Here is a 19,893-nt window from a genome sequence, read left to right as displayed (position 1 = left end):
TTGGAGGATCAGTATGGATGGAGTGCTGCTTTGTCAGAGGATCAGTGTGGAGGGAGTGCAGCATTGATGGAGTATCAGTGTTGATGGAGTGTAGCATTGTCAGAGGGTCAGTGTCGAGGGAGTGCAGCATTGTCAGAGGGTCAGAGTGAATGGAGTGCAGCATTGTCAGAGGGTCAGTGTGGAGGGTGTGCAGCATTGTCAGAGGGTCAGTGTGTAGGGAGTGCAGCATTGATGGAGTATCAGTGTTGATGGAGTGTAGCATTGTCAGAGGGTCAGTGTCGAGGGAGTGCAGCATTGTCAGAGGGTCAGAGTGAATGGAGTGCAGCATTGTCAGAGGGTCAGTGTGTAGGGAGTGCCGCATTGCCAGAGGATCCGTATGGAGGGAGTGCAGCAATGTCAGCAAGGCAGTGTGGAGGGAGTGCAGCAATGTCAGAGGATCAGTGTGAAGGGAGTGCAGCATTGTCAGAGGGTCAGTATGGATGGAGTTCAGCATTGTCAGAGGGTCAGTGTGGAGTGAGTGCAGCTTTGTCAGAGGATCAGTGTGGAGGGAGTGCAGCGTTGTCAGAGAGTCAGTGTGGAGGGAGTGTACCAATGTCAGAGGGTCCGTGTGGAGGGAGTGAAACATTGTCAGAGGATCAATGTGGAGGGAGTGCAGCATTGTCAGAAGGTCAGTATGGAGTGAGTGCAGCATTGTCAGGGGGTCAGTATGGAGGAGGTGCAGATTGTTCAGAGAGTCAGTGTGGACGGGGTGCAGCATTGTCAGAGGATCAGTATGGATGGAGTGCTGTTTTGTCTCAGGATCAGTGTAGAGGGAGTGCAGCATTGTCAGAGTATCAGTATTGATGGAGTGCAGCATTGTCAGAGGGTCAGTGTCGAGGGAGTGCAGCATTTTCAGTGGGTCAGTATGGACGGAGTGCAGCAATGTCAGAGGATCAGTATGGATGGAGTTCAGAATTGAAAGAGGGTCAGTCTCGAGGGAGTGCAGCATTGTCAGAGGGTCAGTATGCAGGGAGTGAAGCATTTTCAGAGGGTAAGTGTGTAGAGAGTGCAGCATTGTCAGAGGGTCAGTGTGGAGGGAGTGAAGCATTTTCAGAGGGTAAGTGTGTAGAGAGTGCAGCATTGTCAGAGCGTCAGCATGGAGGCAGTGCTGCATTTTCAGTGCATCAGTGAGCAGGGAAAGCAGCACTGTCAGAGGGTTAGTGTGGGGGGATTACCGCATTGACAGAGGGTCAGTGTGGAGGGAGTGCAGCCTTGTCAGAGGATCAGTGTGGAGAGAGTTCAGCAATGACAGAGGGTCAGTATGGATGGAGTGCTGGATTGTCAGAGGGTCACTATGGAGGGAATGCAGCAATGTCAGGGGGTAGGTGTGGAGGAAGTGCAGCATTGTCAGAGGATCAATGTGAAGCGAGTGCAGCATTGTCACAGGGTCAGTCTGGATGGAGTTCAGCATTGTAAGAGAGACAATATGGAGGGAGTGCAGCATTTTCAAAGGATTAGTGCGGAGGGATTGCAGCATTGTCAGAAGATCAGTGTGGAGGGAGTGCAGCATTATCAGAGGGTCAGAGTGGAGGGAGTGCAGCAATGTCAGAGGGTCAGTGTGGAGGGAGTGCCGCATTGACAGAGGGTCAGTGTGGAGGGAGTGCAGCCTTGACAGAGAATCAGTATGGAGGGAGTGCAGCATTGTCAGAGGATCAGTGTGGAGGGTGTGCAGCATTGTCAGAGGATCAGTATGGATGGAGTGCTGCATTGTCAGAAGATCAGTGTGGAGGGAGTGAAGCATTGTCAGAGGGTCAGTGTGGAGGGAGTGCACCCTTGTCAGCGGATCAGTGTGGAGGGAGTGCACCATGTCAGAGGGTCAGTGTGGAGGGTGTGCAGCAATGTCAGTGGGTCAGTGTGGAGGGGTTGCATCACTGTCAGATTGTCAGTGTGGAGGGAGTGCAACATTGTCAGAGGGTCAGTGTTGAAGGAGTGCAGAATGGTCAGTGGGTCAGACTGGATGAATTGCAGCTTTGTTCGAGTCTCAGTATCGAGGCAGGGCAGCATTGTCAGAGAGTCAGTATGGAGGGAGTTCAGCATTGTCAAAGGATCAGTATAGTGGGAGTACAGTATTGTCAGAGGATCAGTGTGGTGGGAGTGCAGCGTTGTAAGAGGATCAGTGTGATGGGAGTGCAGCGTTGTCAGAGGATCAGTGTGGAGGGAGTGCAGCATTTGCTGAGGATCAGTATGCAGGGAGTCCAGCACTGTCATTGGGTCAGTATGGAGGAAGTGCAGATTGTTCAGTGAATCAGTGTGGACGGGGTGCAGCATTGTCAGAGGGTCAGTATGGATGGAGTTCAGCATTGTCAGAGGGTCAGTGTGGAGGGAGTGCAGCATCGTCAGAGGATCAGTATGGAGGGAGTGCAGCTTTGTCAGAGAGTCAGTGTGGAGGGAGTGCAGCTTTGTCAGAGGATCAGTGTGGAGGGAGTGCAGCGTTGTCAGAGAGTCAGTGTGGAGGGAGTGTACCAATGTCAGAGGGTCCGTGTGGAGGGAGTGAAACATTGTCAGAGGATCAGTGTGGAGGGAGTGCAGCATTGTCAGAAGGTCATTATGGAGGGAGTGCAGCTTTGTCATAAGGTCAGTATGGAGTGAGTGCAGCATTGTCAGGGGGTCAGTATGGAGGGAGTGCAGCATTTGCTGAGGATCAGTATGCAGGGAGTGCAGCACTGTCATTGGGTCAGTATGGAGGAAGTGCAGATTGTTCAGAGAGTCAGTGTGGACGGGGTGCAGCATTGTCAGAGTATCAGTATGGATGGAGTGCTGTATTGTCACAGGATCAGTGTTGATGGAGTGTAGCATTGTCAGAGGGTCAGTGTCGAGGGAGTGCAGCATTTTCAGTGGGTCAGTATGGACGGAGTGCAGCAATGTCAGAGGATCAGTATGGATGGAGTTCAGAATTGAAAGAGGGTCAGTCTCGAGGGAGTGCAGCATTGTCAGAGGGTCAGTATGCAGGGAGTGCAGCAATGTCAGAAAGCCAGTGTGGATGGAATGCAGCATTGTCAGATGGTCAGTGTGGAGGGAGTGAAGCATTTTCAGCGGGTAAGTGTGTAGAGAGTGCAGCATTGTCAGAGCGTCAGCATGGAGGCAGTGCTGCATTTTCAGTGCATCAGTGAGCAGGGAAAGCAGCACTGTCAGAGGGTTAGTGTGGAGGGATTACCGCATTGACAGAGGGTCAGTGTGGAGGGAGTGCAGCCTTGTCAGAGGATCAGTGTGGAGAGAGTTCAGCAATGACAGAGGGTCAGTATGGATGGAGTGCTGGATTGTCAGAGGATCACTGTGGGTGGAGTGTAGCATTGTCAGAGGATGAGTGTGGAGGGAGTGCAGCATTGACAGAAGGTCAGTATGGAGGCAGTGCAGCATTGTCAGAGGGTCACTATGGAGGGAATGCAGCAATGTCAGATGGTCAGTGTGGTGGGAGTGAAGCATTGTCAGAGGTTCAATGTGAAGCGAGTGCAGCATTGTCATAGGTTCAGTGTGAAGAGAGTGCAGCATTGTCAGAGGGTCAGTGTGGAGGGAGTGCAGCATTGTCAGAGGGTCAGTATGGAGGGAGTGCAGCATTGCCAGAGGGTAAGTGTGAAGAGAGTGCAGAATTGTCAGAGGGTCAGTGTGGGGGGATTGCAGCATTGTCAGAGCGTCAGTATGGAGGGAGTGCTGCATTTTCAGAGGGTCAGAGTGGAGGGAGTGCAGCAATGTCAGAGGGTCAGTGTGGTGGGAGTGAAGCATTGTCAGAGGATCAATGTGAAGCGAGTGCAGCATTGTCACAGGGTCAGTATGGAGGGAGTTCAGCAATGTCAGAGGGACAATATGGAGGGAGTGCAGCATTTTCAAAGGATTAGTGCGGAGGGATTGCAGCATCGTCAGAGGATAAGTGTGGAGGGAGTGCAGCAGTGTCAGAGGTTCAGTGTGAAGGGAGTGCAGCATTGTCATAGGTTCAGTGTGAAGAGAGTGCAGCATTGTCAGAGGGTCAGTGTGGAGGGAGTGCAGCATTGTCAGAGGGTCAGTATGGAGGGAGTGCAGCATTGCCAGAGGGTAAGTGTGAAGAGAGGGAGTGCTGCATTTTCAGAGGGTCAGAGTGGAGGGAGTGCAGCAATGTCAGAGGGTCAGTGTGGAGAGAGTGCCGCATTGACAGAGGGTCAGTGTGGAGGGAGTGCAGCCTTGACAGAGAATCAGTATGGAGGGAGTGCAGCGTTGTCAGAGGATCAGTGTGGAGGGTGTGCAGCATTGTCAGAGGATCAGTGTGGAGGGAGTGCAGCCTTGTCAGAGGATCAGTATAGAGGGAGTGCAGCATTATCATAGGAATCAATGTGGAGGGAGTGAAGCATTGTCAGAGTGTCAGTATGGAGGGAGTGCTGCATCGTTAGAGAATCAGTATGGAGGGAGTGCAGCATTGTCAGAGTGTCAGTGTGGAGGGAGTGCACCCTTGTCTGAGGATCAGTGTGGAGGGAGTGCAGCACTGTCAGAGGGTCAGTGTGGAGGGAGTGCAGCCTTGTCAGAGGATCAGTGTGGCGGGAGTGATGCATTGTCAGAGAGTCCATTTGGAGGGAATGCAGCATTGTCAGAGGATCAGTATGGAGGGACTGCAAAATTGTCAGAGGGTCAGTGTGGAGGGAGTGCAGGAATGACAGAAGATCAGTGTGGTGGGAGAGTAGCATTGTCAGAGGGTCAGTATTGAGGGAGTGCAGCATTGTCTGATGGTCAGTGTGGAGGGAGTCCAGCATTGTCTTATGGTCAATGTGGAGGGTGTGCTGTATTGTCGTAGGATCAGTGAGGAGGGAGTGCAGCATTGTCGCAGGGTCACTATGGTGGGAGTGCTGCATCGTCTGAGGATCAGTATGGAGGGAGTGCTGCATTGTCAGAGGGTCAGTGTGGAGGGAGTGCACCATGTCAGAGGGTCAGTGTGGAGGGTGTGCAGCAATGTCAGTGGGTCAGTGTGGAGGGGTTGCATCACTGTCAGATTGTCAGTGTGGAGGGAGTGCATCATTGTCAGAGGGTCAGTGTTGAAGGAGTGCAGAATGGTCAGTGGGTCAGTATGGATGAATTGCAGCTTTGTTCGAGTCTCAGTATCGAGGCAGGGCAGCATTGTCAGAGAGTCAGTATGGAGGGAGCGCAGCATTGTCAAAGGATCAGTATAGTGGGAGTACAGTTTTGTCAGAGGATCAGTGTGGTGGGAGTGCAGCGTTGTAAGAGGATCAGTGTCATGGGAGTGCAGCGTTGTCAGAGGATCAGTGTGGAGGGAGTGCTGCATTGACAGAGGGTCAGTGTGGAGGGAGTGCTGCATTGTCAGAGGGTCAGTATAGAGGGAGTGCTGCCTTGTCCGAGGGTCAGTGTGTAGAGAGTGCAGAATTGTCAGAGGGTCAGGAAGGGGGGATTGCAGCATTGGCAGAGGATCAGTATGGAGGGAGTGCAGCATTGTCAGAGCTTCAGTGTGGAGGAGGTGCAGCATTGTCAAAGGATCAGTGTGGAGAGAGTGCAGCATTATCAGGGGATCAGTGTGGAGGGAGTGCAGCATTGTCAGAGAATCAGTGTGGAGGGAGTGCAGCATTTTCAGAGGGTCTGTGTGAAGGGTATGCTCCATTGTCAGAGGAACAGTGTGAAGGGAGGGCTGCATTATGAGAGGATCAGTGTGGAGGGAGTGCAGCATTGTCGGAGTATCAGTGTTGATGGAGTGTAGCATTGTCAGAGGGTCAGTGTCGAGGGAGTGCAGCATTGTCAGAGAGTCAGAGTGGATGGAGTGCAGCATTGTCAGAGGATCAGTGTGGACGGAGTGCAGCATTGTAAGAGGGTCAGTATGGAGGGAGTGCAGCATTGAAAGAGGGTCAGTCTGGAGGGAGTGCAGCATTGTCAGAGGGTCAGTGTGGAGGGAGTGCAGCAATGTCAAGGGATCAGTGTGAAGGGAGTGCAGCATTGTCAGACGGTCAGTGTGGAGGGAGTGCAGCATTGTCAGAGGATCCGTGTGGAGGGAGAGTAGTATTGTCAGAGGATCAGTGTGGAGGGACTGCAGCATTGTCAGACGGTCAGTGTGGAGGGAGTGCAGAATTGTCAGTGGATCAGTTTGGAGGGAGTGCAGCATTGTCAGAGGATCCGTTTGGAGGGAGTGCAGCATTGTAAGAGGGTCAGTATGGAGGGAGTGCAGCATTGTCAGAGGATCCGTTTGGAGGGAGTGCAGCATTGAAAGAGGGTCAGTCTGGAGGGAGTGCAGCATTGTCAGAGGGTCAGTGTGGAGGGAGTGCAGCAATGTCAAGGGATCAGTGTGAAGGGAGTGCAGCATTGTCAGAGGGTCAGTATGGATGGAGTTCAGCATTATCAGAGGATCAGTGTGGAGGGAGTGCAGCATTATCAGAGGATCAGTGTGGAGGGAGTGCAGCATCGTCAGAGGATACGTGTGGAGGGAGTGCAGCATTGTCAGAAGGTGTTTTAAAAAATTCTCAAGGTCAGGTTCGTAGGAGAGTAGTCTGACACAGAACAAACGACCAAGAGGCGAGTCTGCTAGAATATGAGCATTTTATTCCCCGCAGCGTCGCCACAACCAGGTCTCATCTCAAGGGGTCTGGCTTATACTCACTCTACATGTTACCGGAACTGGGAGCCGTCGGTTCTCGTAGAGCGGTTGCCAACAACCCACGCTCGGCGGTTAAACGTAACCCCGGAGCAGACTCACCGAACTGGAGACTTTTCCAGCTGATATACTCTTTTCCAGATATAAACATTCATGTGAACAGCAGAGCAAGGCTAAAAAACACATTCCATTCTGGTTACATACAGATAAGAAGATTCACACGGGGAGGTGTGTAATAAGATTCACACGGGACTAAGCAACACCTCCATTCCGGTTAGATTCACACATGTATTGGGACATAATTTTTAACCGTTTCAGTGTGAAGGGAGTGCAGCATTGTCATAGGTTCAGTGTGAAGAGAGTGCAGCATTGTCAGAGGGTCAGTGTGGAGGGAGTGCAGCATTGTCAGAGGGTCAGTATGGAGGGAGTGCAGCATTGCCAGAGGGTAAGTGTGAAGAGAGTGCCGCATTGACAGAGGGTCAGTGTGGAGTGAGTGCTGCATTTTCAGAGGGTCAGAGTGGAGGGAGTGCAGCAATGTCAGAGGGTCAGTGTGGCGGGAGTGCTGCATTGTCAGAGAGTCCATTTGGAGGGAATGCAGCATTGTCAGAGGATCAGTACGGAGGGACTGCAACATTGTCAGAGGGTCAGTGTGGAGGGAGTGCAGGAATGACAGAAGATCAGTGTGGTGGGAGAGTAGCATTGTCAGAGGGTCAGTATTGAGGGAGTGCAGCATTGTCTGATGGTCAATGTGGAGGGAGGGCTGTATTGTCGGAGGATCAGTGAGGAGGGAGTGCAGAATTGTCACAGGGTCACTATGGAGGGAGTGCTGCATCGTCTGAGGATCAGTATGGAGGGTGTGCAGCAATGTCAGTTGGTCAGTGTGGAGGGGTTGCATCACTGTCAGATTGTCAGTGTGGAGGGAGTGCAGCATTGTCAGAGAGTCAGTGTTGAAGGAGTGCAGAATGGTCAGTGGGTCAGTATGGATGAATTGCAGCTTTGTTCGAGTCTCAGTATCGAGGCAGGGCAGCATTGTCAGAGAGTCAGTATGGAGGGAGTGCAGCATTGTCAAAGGATCAGTATAGTGGGAGTACAGTATTGTCAGAGGATCAGTGTGGTGGGAGTGCAGCGTTGTAAGAGGATCAGTGTGATGGGAGTGCAGCGTTGTCAGAGGATCAGTGTGGAGGGAGTGCAGCATTTTCAGAGGATCAGTGTGGAGGGAGTGCTGCATTGACAGAGGGTCAGTGTGGAGGGAGTGCTGCATTGTCAGAGGGTCAGTATAGAGGGAGTGCTGCCTTGTCAGAGGGTCAGTGTGTAGAGAGTGCAGAATTGTCAGAGGGTCAGGAAGGGGGGATTGCAACATTGGCAGAGGATCAGTATGGAGGGAAAGCTGCATTTTCAGAGGATCAGGGTGGAGTGAGTGGAGCATTGTTAGAGGGTCAGTGTGGAGAGTGTGCAGCATTGTCAGAGGGTCAGTGTGGAGGGAGTGCAGCATTATCAGAGGGTCAGTGTGGAGGGAGTGCAGCACGGTCAGACGGTCAACGTGCAGGGAGTGTAGCACTGTAAGGGAGTCAGTGTGTTTGGATTGCAGCCTTGCCAGAGGATCAGTCCAGAGGGAGTGCAGCATAGTCAGAGAGTCCCTTTGGAGGGAGTGCAGCATTGTCAGAGGATCAGTATGGAGGGAGTGCAGCATTGTCAGAGGATCAGTGTGGAGGGAGTGAAGCACTGGGAGAGGATCAGAGTGGAGGGAATGCAGCATTGCCAGATGGTCAGTATTGAGGGAGTGCAGCAGTGTCAGAGGGTCAGTGTGGAGGGAGTCCAGCATTGTCAGAGGATCAGTATGGAGGGACTGCAGCATTGTCAGAGGGTCAGTGTGGAGGGAGTGCAGCATTATCAGAGGGTCAGTATGGAGTGAGTGCTGCATTGTTAGAGGGTCAGTTTGGAGGGAGTCCAGCATTGTCAGAGGGTCAGTGTGGAGGGTGTGAAGCATTGTAGGAGGATATGTATGGAAGGCGTGCAGCATTGTCAGATGGTCAGCGTGGAGGGAGGGCAGCATTGTCAGGGGGTCATTGTGGACGGAGTGCAGCAATGTCACAGGGTCACTATGGAAGGAGTGCAGCATTGTCAGAGGGTCAGCGTGGAGCGAGTGCAGCGTTGTCAGAGGGTCAGTATGGAGTGAGTGCTGTATTGTCAGAGTCAGTGTGGGGGGAGTGCAGCATTGTCACTGGGTCAGCGTGGAGGGAGTGCTGTATTGTCGGAGGATCAGTGTGGAGGGACTGCAACATTGTAACAGGGTATCTATGGAAGGAGTGCAGCATTGTCAGAGGGTCAGCGTAGAGGGAGTGCAGCGTTGTCAGAGGGTCAGTATGGAGGGAGTGCAGCATTGTCAGAGGGTCAGTGTGAAGGGAGTGCAGCATTGTAAGAGGCTCAGTATGGAGGGAGTGCTGCATTGTCAGAGGGACTGTGTGGAGGGAGTTCAGCATTGTCAGAGGTTCAGTATGGAACGTGTGCAGCATTGTCAGTGGGACAGTGTGGAGGGAGTGCTGCATTGTCAGAGTGTCAGTGTGGACGGAGTGCAGCATTGTCAGAGGATCAGTATGGAGGGAGTGCAGCATTGTCAGAGTGTCAGTGTGGAGGGAGTGCTGCATTGTCAGAGGATCAGTATGGACGGAGTGCTGCATTGTCAGAGGATCAGTATGGAGGGAGTGCAGCATTGTCAGAGGTTTAGTATGGAGTGAGTGCAGCATTGTCAGAGGGTCTGTATGGAGGGAGTGCAGAATTGTCACTGGGTCAGCGTGGAGGGAGTGCTGTATTCTCGGAGGATCAGTATGGACGGAGTGCAGCATTGTCAGATGGTCAGTATGGAGGGAGTGCAGCATTGTAAGAGGGTCAGTGTGTAGGGAGCGCCGCATTGCCAGAGGATCCGTACGGAGGGAGTGCAGCATTGAAAGAATGTCAGTGTGGAGGGAGTGCAGCATTGTCAGAGGGTCAGTTTGGAGGGAGTGCAGCCTTGTCAGAGGGTCAGTTTGGAGGGAGTGCAGTCTTGTCAGAGGATCACTGTGGAGGGTGTGCAGCATTTTCTGAGGAACAGTGTGGAGGGAGTGCAGCATTGTCAGTGGGTCAGTATGGTGGCAGGGCAGCATTGTCAGGGGGTCAGTATGGAGGGAGTGCAGAATTTTCAACGGATCAGTCTGGTGGGAGTGCAGCATTGTCAGAGGATCAGTATGGAGGGAGTGCAGCATTGTCAGTGGGTCAGTATGGAGGGAGTGCTGCATTGTCAGAGGGTCAGGACGGAAAGAGTGCAGCTTTGTCAGAGAATCAGTGTGGAGGGAGTGCAGCATTGTCGGAGGATCAGCGTGGTGGGAGTGCAGCATTGTCAGAGGGTCAGTTTGGAGGGAGTGCTGCATTGTCAAAGTATCATGTGTGGAGGGAATGCAGCATTGTCAGAGTATCAGTGTTGAGGGAGTGCAGCTTTGTCAGAGGGTCAGAATGGTGGGACTGCTGCATTTTCAGATTATCAATGTGGAGGTAATGCCGCATTTTCAGAGGATCAGTATGGTGGGAGTGCAGCATTGTTAGGGGGTCAGTATGGAGGTTGTACAGCAATGTCAGAGGGTCAGTGTGGAGGGAGTGCTGCATTGTCAGTGGGTCAGTAAGGAGGGAGTGCTGCATTGTCAGAGGGTCAGTTTGGAGGGAGTGCAGCATTGTCAGAGGGTCAGGGTGGAGGGAGTGCAGCATAGTCAGTGCGTCAGTGTGTAGGGAGTGCAGAATTGTCAGAGGGTCAGGACGTGGGAATTGCAGCGTTGTCAGAGTGTCAGTATGGAGGGAGTGCAGCACTGTCAGATGGTCAGTGTGGAGGGAGAGCAGCATTGTCAGAGTGTCAGTGTGGAGGGTGTGCACCTTTGTCAGAGGATCAGTCTTGAGAGAGTGCAGCATTGTCAGAGAGTCAGTATTGAGGGAGTGCAGCATTGTAAGTGGGTCAGTATTGAGGGAGTGCAGCGTTGTCAGAGGGTCAGTAAGGAGGGAGTGCTGCATTGTCAGAGGGTCAGTTTAGAGGGAGTGCAGCATTGTCAGAGGGTCAGGATGGAGGGAGTGCAGCATTGTCAGAGGGTCAGTGCTTAGAGAGTGCAGAATTGTCAGAGAGTGAGGACGGGTGAATTGCAGCAATGTCAGAGTGTCAGTATGGAGGGAGTGCAGCATTGTCAGACGGTCAATGTGGAGAGAGTGCAGCATTGTCAGAGGGTCAGTATGGAGTGAGTGCTGCATTGTCAGAAGGTCAGTGTGGTGTGAGTCCAGCATTGTCAGAGGGTCTGTGTGGAGGGAGTGCTGTATTGTCTGAGGATCAGTATGGAGGGAGTGCAGCATTGTCTGTGGGTCAGAGTGGAGGGAGTGCCCCAAGTCAGACGGTCAGTGTGGAGGGAGTGCAGCGTTGTCAGAGGATCAGTATGGAGGGAGTGCCCCATGTCAGTGCGTCAGTGTGGAGGGAGTGCAGCAGTGTCAGTGGGTCAGAATGGAGGGATTGCATCACTGTCAGAGGGACAGTGTGGAGGGAGTGCAGCATTGTCAGAGGGTCAGTGTGTAGGGAGTGCAGCATTGTCAGTGGGTCAGTATGGATGGATTGCAGCTTTGTGAGAGGGTCAGTACCGAGGCCGTGCAGCATTGGCAGAAAGTCAGTATGGTGGGAGTGCAGCATTGTCAGCGGGTTAGTTTGGTGGGAGTGCAACATTTTCAGAGGATCTGTGTGGAGGTAGTGCTGCACTGTCAGACGCTCTGTATGGAGAGAGTGCAGCATTGTCAGAGGGTCTTTATGGAGGGAGTGCAGCAATGTCAGAGAGTGAGCGTGGAGGGAGTGCCGCATTGTCAGAGGGTCAGTGTGGAGGGAGTGCTGCCTTGTCAGAGGGTCACTTTGGAGGGAGTGCAGCATTGTCAGATGGTCAGTATGGAGGGAGTGCAGCATTGTCAGAGGGTCAGTGTGTAGAGAGAGCAGAATTGTCAGAGGGTCAGGACGGGCGGATTGCAGCATTGTCAGAGGATCAGTATGGAGGGAGTGCTGCATTTTCAGAGGATCAGTATGGATGGAGTGCAGCACTGTCAGAGGGTCAGTGTGGAGGGAGTGCAGCATTGTCAGATGGTCAGTGTGAAGGGAGTGCAGCATTGTCAGAGGATCAGTATGGATGGAGTGCAGCATTGTCAGAGGGTCAGTGTGGTGGGAGCGCTGCATTGTCAGAGGATCAGTATGGACGGAGTGCAACATTGTCAGAGGGTCAGTGTGGAGGGAGTGCAGAATTGTCACTGGGTCAGCGTGGAGGGAGTGCTGTATTGTCGGAGGAGCAGTGTTGCGTGAGTGCAGCATTCTCACAGTGTCATTATGGAAGGAGTGCAGCATTATCAGGGGGTCAGCGTGGAGGGAGTTCTGCATTGTCAGAGGGTCAGCGTGGAGGAAGGGCAGCATTGTCAGTGGGCCAGTGTGAAGGGAGTGCAGCATTATCAGAGAGTCAGTATTGAGGGTGTGCAGCATTGTCAGAGGGTCAGTATTGAGGGAGGGCAGCATTCTCAGAAGGTCAGTGTGGAGGGAGTACAGCGTTGTCAGAGTGTCAGTGTGGAGGGAGTGCAGCATTGTCAGAAGGTCTGTGTGGAGGGAGTGGAGCATTGTCAGAGGATCAGTGTGGTGGGCGTGCAGCTCTGTCAGAGGGTCAGTGAGGAGGGAGTGCAGCATTGTCAGAGGGTCAGTGTGGAGGGAGTGCAGCATTGTCAGAGGGTCAGTATTGAGGTAGTGCAGCATTGTCAGAGGGTCAGTATTGAGGTAGAGCAGCATTGTCAAAGGGTCTCTGTAGAGGGATTGCAGAATTGTCAGATGATCAGTATGAAGGGAGTGCAGCATTATCATTCGGTCAGTGTGGAGGGAGTGCAGCATTGTGTGAGGGTCAGTGTGGAGGGAGTGCAGCATTGTCAGTGGGTTAGTATGGAGGGAGTGCTGTATTAGCAGAGGATCAGTGTGGAGAGAGTGCAGCATTGTCACAGGGTCACTATGGAGGGAGTGCAGCATAGACAGAGGGTCAGTGTGGAGGGAGTGCAGCAGTGTCAGAGGGTAAGTGTGGAGGGAGTGCAGCATTGTCAGAGGCTCAGTGTGGAGGGAGTGCAGCCTTGTCAGAGGGTCAGTATGGAGGGAATGAAGCATTGTCAGAAGGTCTGTGTGGAGGGAGTGCACAATTGTCAGAGGATCAGTGTGGAGGGAGTGCAGCCTTGTCAGAGGGTCAGTATGGAAGTAGTGCAGCATTGTCAGAGGGTCAGTGTCGAGGGAATGCAGCGTTGTCAGAGGTAAGTATGGAGGGAGTCCTGCATATTCAGAGGATCAGTGTGGCGGGACTGCTGCACTGTCAGAGGGTCATTGAGAAGGTAGTGCAGCATTGTCAAGGGTCAGTGTGGGGAGAGTGTAGCATTGTCAGAGAATCTGTGTGGAGGGAGTGCAGCATTGTCAGAGGGTCAGTGTAGTGGGAGTGCAGCACTGACAGAGGATCACAGTGGAGGGAGTGCAGCATTGACAGAGGGTCAGTATTGAGGGAGAGCAGCATTGTCAGAGGGTCATATAGTGGGAGTGCAGCATTGTCAGAGGATCAGTATGGAGAGAGTACAGCATTGTCAGAGGGTCAGTATTGAGGGAGTGCAGCAATGTCAGAGGGTCATTTTGGAGGGAGTGCAGCATTGTCAGATGGTCAGTATGGAGGGAGTGCAGCATTGTCAGAGGATCAGTGTGTAGAGAGTGCAGAATTGTCAGAGGGTCAGGACGGGGGGATTGCAGCATTGTCAGAGGATCAGTATGGAGGGAGTGCTGCATTTTCAGAGGATCAGGGTGCAGGGAGTGCAGCATTGTCAGAGGGTCAGTGCGGAGGGAGTGCAGCATTGTCAGAGAGTGAGTGTGGATGGAGTGCAGCACTGTCAGAGGGTCAGTGTGGAGGGAGTGCAGCATTGTCAGAGGGTCAGTGTGGAGGGAGTGCAGCACTGTCAGAGGGTCAGTGTGGAGGGAGTGCACCATTTTCAGAGGGTCAGTGTGAAGGGAGTGCAGTATTGTCACAGGATCAGTATGGACGGAGTGCAGCATTGTCAGAGGGTCAGTGTGGTGGGAGTGCTGCATTGTCAGAGGGTCAGTGTGGAGGGAGTGCAGAATTGTCACTGGGTCAGCGTTCAGGGAGTGCTGTATTGTCGGAGGATCAGTGTGGAGTGAGTGCAGCATTCTCACAGTGTCATTATGGAAGGAGTGCAGCATTGTCAGGGGGTCAGCGTGGAGGGAGTTCTGCATTGTCAGAGGGTCAGCGTGGAGGGAGGGCAGCATTGTCAGAGGGCCAGTGTGAAGGGAGTGCAGCATTATCAGAGAGTCATTATGGAAGGAGTGCAGCATTGTCAGAGGGTCAGCTTGGAGGGAGTGCAGCATTGTCAGATGATCAGTGTGAAGGGAGTGCAGCATTGTCAGAGAGTCAGTATTGAGGGAGTGCAGCATTGTCAGAGCGTCAGTAATGAGTTAGGACAGCATTCTCAGAAGGTCAGTGTGGAGGGCGTGCAGCATTGTCAGAAGGTCTGTGTGGAGGGAGTGGAGCATTGTCAGAGGATCAGTGTGGAGGGCATGCAGCTCTGTCAGAGGGTCAGTGAGGAGGGAGTGCAGCATTGTCAGAGGGTCAGTGTGGAGGGAGTGCAGCATTGTCAGAGGGTCAGTATTGAGGTAGTGCAGCATTGTCAGAGGGTCAGTATTGAGGTAGAGCAGCATTGTCAAAGGGTCTCTATATAGGGAGTGCAGCATTGTCAGATGATCAGTATGAAGGGAGTGCAGCATTATCATTCGGTCAGTGTGGAGGGAGTGCTGCATTGTCAGAGGGTCAGTGTGGAGGGAGTGCAGCATTGCCAGCGGGTCAGTATGGAGTGAGTGCAGCATTTTGTGAGGGTCAGTGTGGAGGGAGTGCAGCATTGTCAGTGGGTTAGTATGGAGGGAGTGCTGTGTTAGCAGAGGATCAGTGTGGAGAGAGTGCAGCATTGTCACAGGGTCACTATGGAGGGAGTGCAGCATAGACAGAGGGTCAGTGTGGTGGGAGTGCAGCAGTGTCAGAGGGTAAGTGTGGAGGGAGTGCAGCATTGTCAGAGGCTCAGTGTGGAGGGAGTGCAGCCTTGTCAGAGGGTCAGTATGGAGGGAATGAAGAATTGTCAGAAGATCTGTGTGGATGGAGTGCACAATTGTCAGAGGATCAGTGTGGAGGGAGTGCAGCAGTGTCAGAGGATCAGTATGGAAGTAGTGCAGCTTTGTCAGAGGGTCAGTGTCGAGGGAATGCGGCGTTGTCAGAGGTAAGTATGGAGGGAGTCCTGCATATTCAGAGGATCAGTGTGGCGGGACTGCTGCACTGTCAGAGGGTCAGTGAGAAGGGAGTGCAGCATTGTCAAGGGTCAGTGTGGGGAGAGTGTAGCATTGTCAGAGAATCAGTGTGGAGGGAGTGCAGCATTGTCAGAGGGTCATATAGTGGGAGTGCAGCATTGTCAGAGAATCAGTGTGGAGGGAGTGCAGCATTGTCAGAGGGTCAGTGTAGTGGGAGTGCAGCACTGACAGAGGATCACAGTGGAGGGAGTGCAGCATTGACAGAGGGTCAGTATTGAGGGAGAGCAGCATTGTCAGAGGGTCATATAATGGGAGTGCAGCATTGTCAGAGGATCAGTTTGGAGTGAGTGCAGCATTATCAGCGGGTCAGTATGGAGGGAGTACAGCATTGTCAGAGGGTCAGTATGGAGGGAGTGCAGCAATGTCAGAGAGTGAGCGTGGAGGGAGTGCCGCATTGTCAGAGGGTCAGTATGGAGGGAGTGCTGACTTGTCAGAGGGTCATTTTGGAGGGAGTGCAGCATTGTCAGATGGTCAGTATGGAGGGAGTGCAGCATTGTCAGAGGATCAGTGTGTAGAGAGTGCAGAATTGTCAGAGGGTCAGGACGGGGGGATTGCAGCATTGTCAGAGGATCAGTATGGAGGGAGTGCTGCATTTTCAGAGGATCAGTGTGCAGGGAGTGCAGCATTGTCAGAGGGTCAGTGTGGAGTGAGTGCAGCATTGTCAGAGGGTGAGTGTGGATGGAGTGCAGCACTGTCAGAGGGTCAGTGTGGAGGGAGTGCACCATTTTCAGAGGGTCAGTGTGAAGGGAGTGCAGTATTGTCACAGGATCAGTATGGACGGAGTGCAGCATTGTCAGAGGGTCAGTGTGGTGGGAGTGCTGCATTGTCAGAGGGTCAGTGTGGAGGGAGTGCAGAATTGTCACTGGGTCAGCGTTCAGGGAGTGCTGTATTGTCGGAGGATCAGTGTGGAGTGAGTGCAGCATTCTCACAGTGTCATTATGGAAGGAGTGCAGCATTGTCAGGGGGTCAGCGTGGAAGGAGTTCTGCATTGTCAGAGGGTCAGCGTGGAGGGAGGGCAGCATTGTCAGAGGGCCAGTGTGAAGGGAGTGCAGCATTATCAGAGAGTCATTATGGAAGGAGTGCAGCATTGTCAGAGGGTCAGCTTGGAGGGAGTGCAGCATTGTCAGAGGGTCAGTGTGAAGGGAGTGCAGCATTGTCAGAGAGTCAGTATTGAGGGAGTGCAGCATTGTCAGAGGGTCAGTATTAAGTTAGGGCAGCATTCTCAGAAGGTCAGTGTGGAGGGCGTGCAGCATTGTCAGAAGGTCTGTGTGGAGGGAGTGGAGTATTGTCAGAGGATCAGTGTGGAGGGCGTGCAGCTCTGTCAGAGGGTCAGTGAGGAGGGAGTGCAGCATTGTCAAAGGGTCTCTATATAGGGAGTGCAGCATTGTCAGATGATCAGTATGAAGGGAGTGCAGCATTATCATTCGGTCAGTGTGGAGGGAGTGCTGCATTGTCAGAGGGTCAGTGTGGAGGGAGTGCAGCATTGCCAGAGGGTCAGTATGGAGTGAGTGCAGCATTGTGTGAGGGTCAGTGTGGAGGGAGTGCAGCATTGTCAGTGGGTTAGTATGGAGGGAGTGCTGTATTAGCAGAGGATCAGTGTGGAGAGAGTGCAGCATTGTCACAGGGTCACTATGGAGGGAGTGCAGCATAGACAGAGGGTCAGTGTGGAGGGAGTGCAGCAGTGTCAGAGGGTAAGTGTGGAGGGAGTGCAGCATTGTCAGAGGCTCAGTGTGGAGGGAGTGCAGCCTTGTCAGAGGGTCAGTATGGAGGGAATGAAGCATTGTCAGAAGATCTGTGTGGAGGGAGTGCACAATTGTCAGAGGATCAGTGTGGAGGGAGTGCAGCAGTGTCAGAGGATCAGTATGGAAGTAGTGCAGCATTGTCAGAGGGTCAGTGTCGAGGGAATGCGGCGTTGTCAGAGGTAAGTATGGAGGGAGTCCTGCATATTCAGAGGATCAGTGTGGCGGGACTGCTGCACTGTCAGAGGGTCAGTGAGAAGGGAGTGCAGCATTGTCAAGGGTCAGTGTGGGGAGAGTGAAGCATTGGCTGAGAATCTGTGTGGAGGGAGTGCAGCATTGTCAGAGGGTCAGTGTAGTGGGAGTGCAGCACTGACAGAGGATCACAGTGGAGGGAGTGCAGCATTGACAGAGGGTCAGTATTGAGGGAGAGAAGCATTGTCAGAGGGTCATATAGTGGGAGTGCAGCATTGTCAGAGGATCAGTTTGGAGTGAGTGCAGCATTGTCAGAGGGTCAGTATGGAGTGAGTGCAGCAATGTCAGAGAGTGAGCGTGGAGGGAGTGCCGCATTGTCAGAGGGTCAGTATGGAGGGAGTGCTGACTTGTCAGAGGGTCATTTTGGAGGGAGTGCAGCATTGTCAGATGGTCAGTATGGAGGAAGTGCAGCATTTTCAGAGGATCAGTGTGTAGAGAGTGCAGAATTGTCAGAGGGTCAGGACGGGGGGATTGCAGCATTGTCAGAGGATCAGTATGGAGGGAGTGCTGCATTTCCAGAGGATCAGTGTGCAGGGAGTGCAGCATTGTCAGAGGGTCAGTGTGGAGGGAGTGCAGCATTGTCAGAGGGTCAGTGTGGATGGAGTGCAGCACTGTCAGAGGGTCAGTGTGGAGGGAGTGCAGCATTGTCAGAGGGTCATTGTGGAGGGAGTGCAGCACTGTCAGAGGGTCAGTGTGGAGGGAGTGCACCATTTTCAGAGGGTCAGTGTGAAGGGAGTGCAGCATTGTCAGAGGATCAGTATGGACGGAGAGCAGCATTGTCAGAGGGTCAGTGTGGTGGGAGTGCTGCATTGTCAGTGGGTCAGTGTGGAGGGAGTGCAGAATTGTCACTGGGTCAGCGTGCAGGGAGTGCTGTATTGTCGGAGGATCAGTGTGGAGTGAGTGCAGCATTCTCACAGTGTCATTATGGAAGGAGTGCAGCATTGTCAGGGGGTCAGCGTGGAGGGAGTTCTGCATTGTCAGAGGGTCAGCGTGGAGGGAGGGCAGCATTGTCAGAGGGCCAGTGTGAAGAGAGTGCAGCATTATCAGAGAGTCATTATGGAAGGAGTGCAGCATTGTCAGAGGGTCAGCGTGGAGGGAGTGCAGCATTGTCAGAGGGTCAGTGTGGAGGGAGTGCAGCATTGTCAGAGGGTCAGTGTGGATGGAGGGCAGCATTGTCAGAGGGCCACTGTGAAGAGAGTGCAGCATTATCAGAGAGTCATTATGGAAGGAGTGCAGCATTGTCAGAGGGTCAGCGTGGAGGGAGTGCAGCATTGTCAGAGGGTCAGTGTGAAGGGAGTGCAGCATTGTCAGAGAGTCAGTATTGAGGGAGTGCAGCATTGTCAGAGGGTCAGTATTGAGTTAGGGCAGCATTCTCAGAAGGTCAGTGTGGAGGGAGTACAGCGTTGTCAGAGTGTCAGTGTGGAGGGCGTGCAGCATTGTCAGAAGGTCTGTGTGGAGGGAGTGGAGCATTGTCAGAGGATCAGTGTGGAGGGCGTGCAGCTCTGTCAGAGAGTCAGTGAGGAGGGAGTGCAGCATTGTCAGAGGGTCAGTGTGGAGGGAGTGCAGCATTGTCAGAGGGTCAGTATTGAGGTAGTGCAGCATTGTCAGAGGGTCAGTATTGAGGTAGAGCAGCATTGTCAAAGTGTCTCTATATAGGGAGTGCAGCATTGTCAGATGATCAGTATGAAGGGAGTGCAGCATTATCATTCGGTCAGTGTGGAGGGAGTGCTGCATTGTCAGAGGGTCAGTGTGGAGGGAGTGCAGCATTGCCAGAGGGTCAGTATGGAGTGAGTGCAGCATTGTGTGAGGGTCAGTGTGGAGGGAGTGCAGCATTGTCAGTGGATTAGTATGGAGGGAGTGCTGTATTAGCAGAGGATCAGTGTGGAGAGAGTGCAGCATTGTCACAGGGTCACTATGGAGGGAGTGCAGCATAGACAGAGGGTCAGTGTGGAGGGAGTGCAGCAGTGTCAGAGGGTAAGTGTGGAGGGAGTGCAGCATTGTCAGAGGCTCAGTGTGGAGGGAGTGCAGCCTTGTCAGAGGGTCAGTATGGAGGGAATGAAACATTGTCAGAAGATCTGTGTGGAGGGAGTGCACAATTGTCAGAGGATCAGTGTGGAGGGAGTGCAGCAGTGTCAGAGGATCAGTATGGAAGTAGTGCAGCATTGTCAGAGGGTCAGTGTCGAGGGAGTGCGGCGTTGTCAGAGGTAAGTATGGAGGGAGTCCTGCATATTCAGAGGATCAGTGTGGCGGGACTGCTGCACTGTCAGAGGGTCAGTGAGAAGGGAGTGCAGCATTGTCAAGGGTCAGTGTGGGGAGAGTGTAGCATTGTCAGAGAATCAGTGTGGAGGGAGTGCAGCATTGTCAGAGGGTCAGTGTAGTGGGAGTGCAGCACTGACAGAGGATCACAGTGGAGGGTGTGCAGCATTGACAGAGGGTCAGTATTGAGGGAGAGCAGCATTGTCAGAGGGTCATATAGTGGGAGTGCAGCCTTGTCAGAGGATAAGTTTGGAGTGAGTGCAGCATTGTCAGAGTGTCAGTATGGAGAGAGTACAGCATTGTCAGAGTGTCAGTGTGGAGGGAGTACAGCATTGTCAGAGGGTCAGTGTGGAGTGACTGCAGCATTGTCAGAAAGTCTGTGCGGAGGGAGTGCTGCATTGACAGAGGGTAAGTGTGGAGGGAGTGCAGCACTCTTTGAGGAACGGATTGGAGGGTGTGCAGCATTGTCGGAGGATTAGTATGAAGGGAGTGCAGCATTGTCAGAGAGTCAGTGTCGAGGGAATGCAGCGTTGTCAGAGGGTCAGTATGGAGAGAGTGCTGCATTTTCAGAGGGTAATTGTGGAGGGAGTGCAGCATTGTCAGAGGGTCAGTATAGAGGGTGTGCAGCGTTGTCAGAGGGT

The sequence above is a fragment of the Chiloscyllium plagiosum genome, unplaced genomic scaffold, assembly GCF_037043375.1.
Source record: "Chiloscyllium plagiosum isolate Xiang-an unplaced genomic scaffold, Cpla_swu_hap1 HiC_scaffold_40, whole genome shotgun sequence".
Classification (NCBI taxonomy): Eukaryota; Metazoa; Chordata; class Chondrichthyes; order Orectolobiformes; family Hemiscylliidae; genus Chiloscyllium; species Chiloscyllium plagiosum.
Note: the sequence above shows the minus strand (reverse complement) of the source record.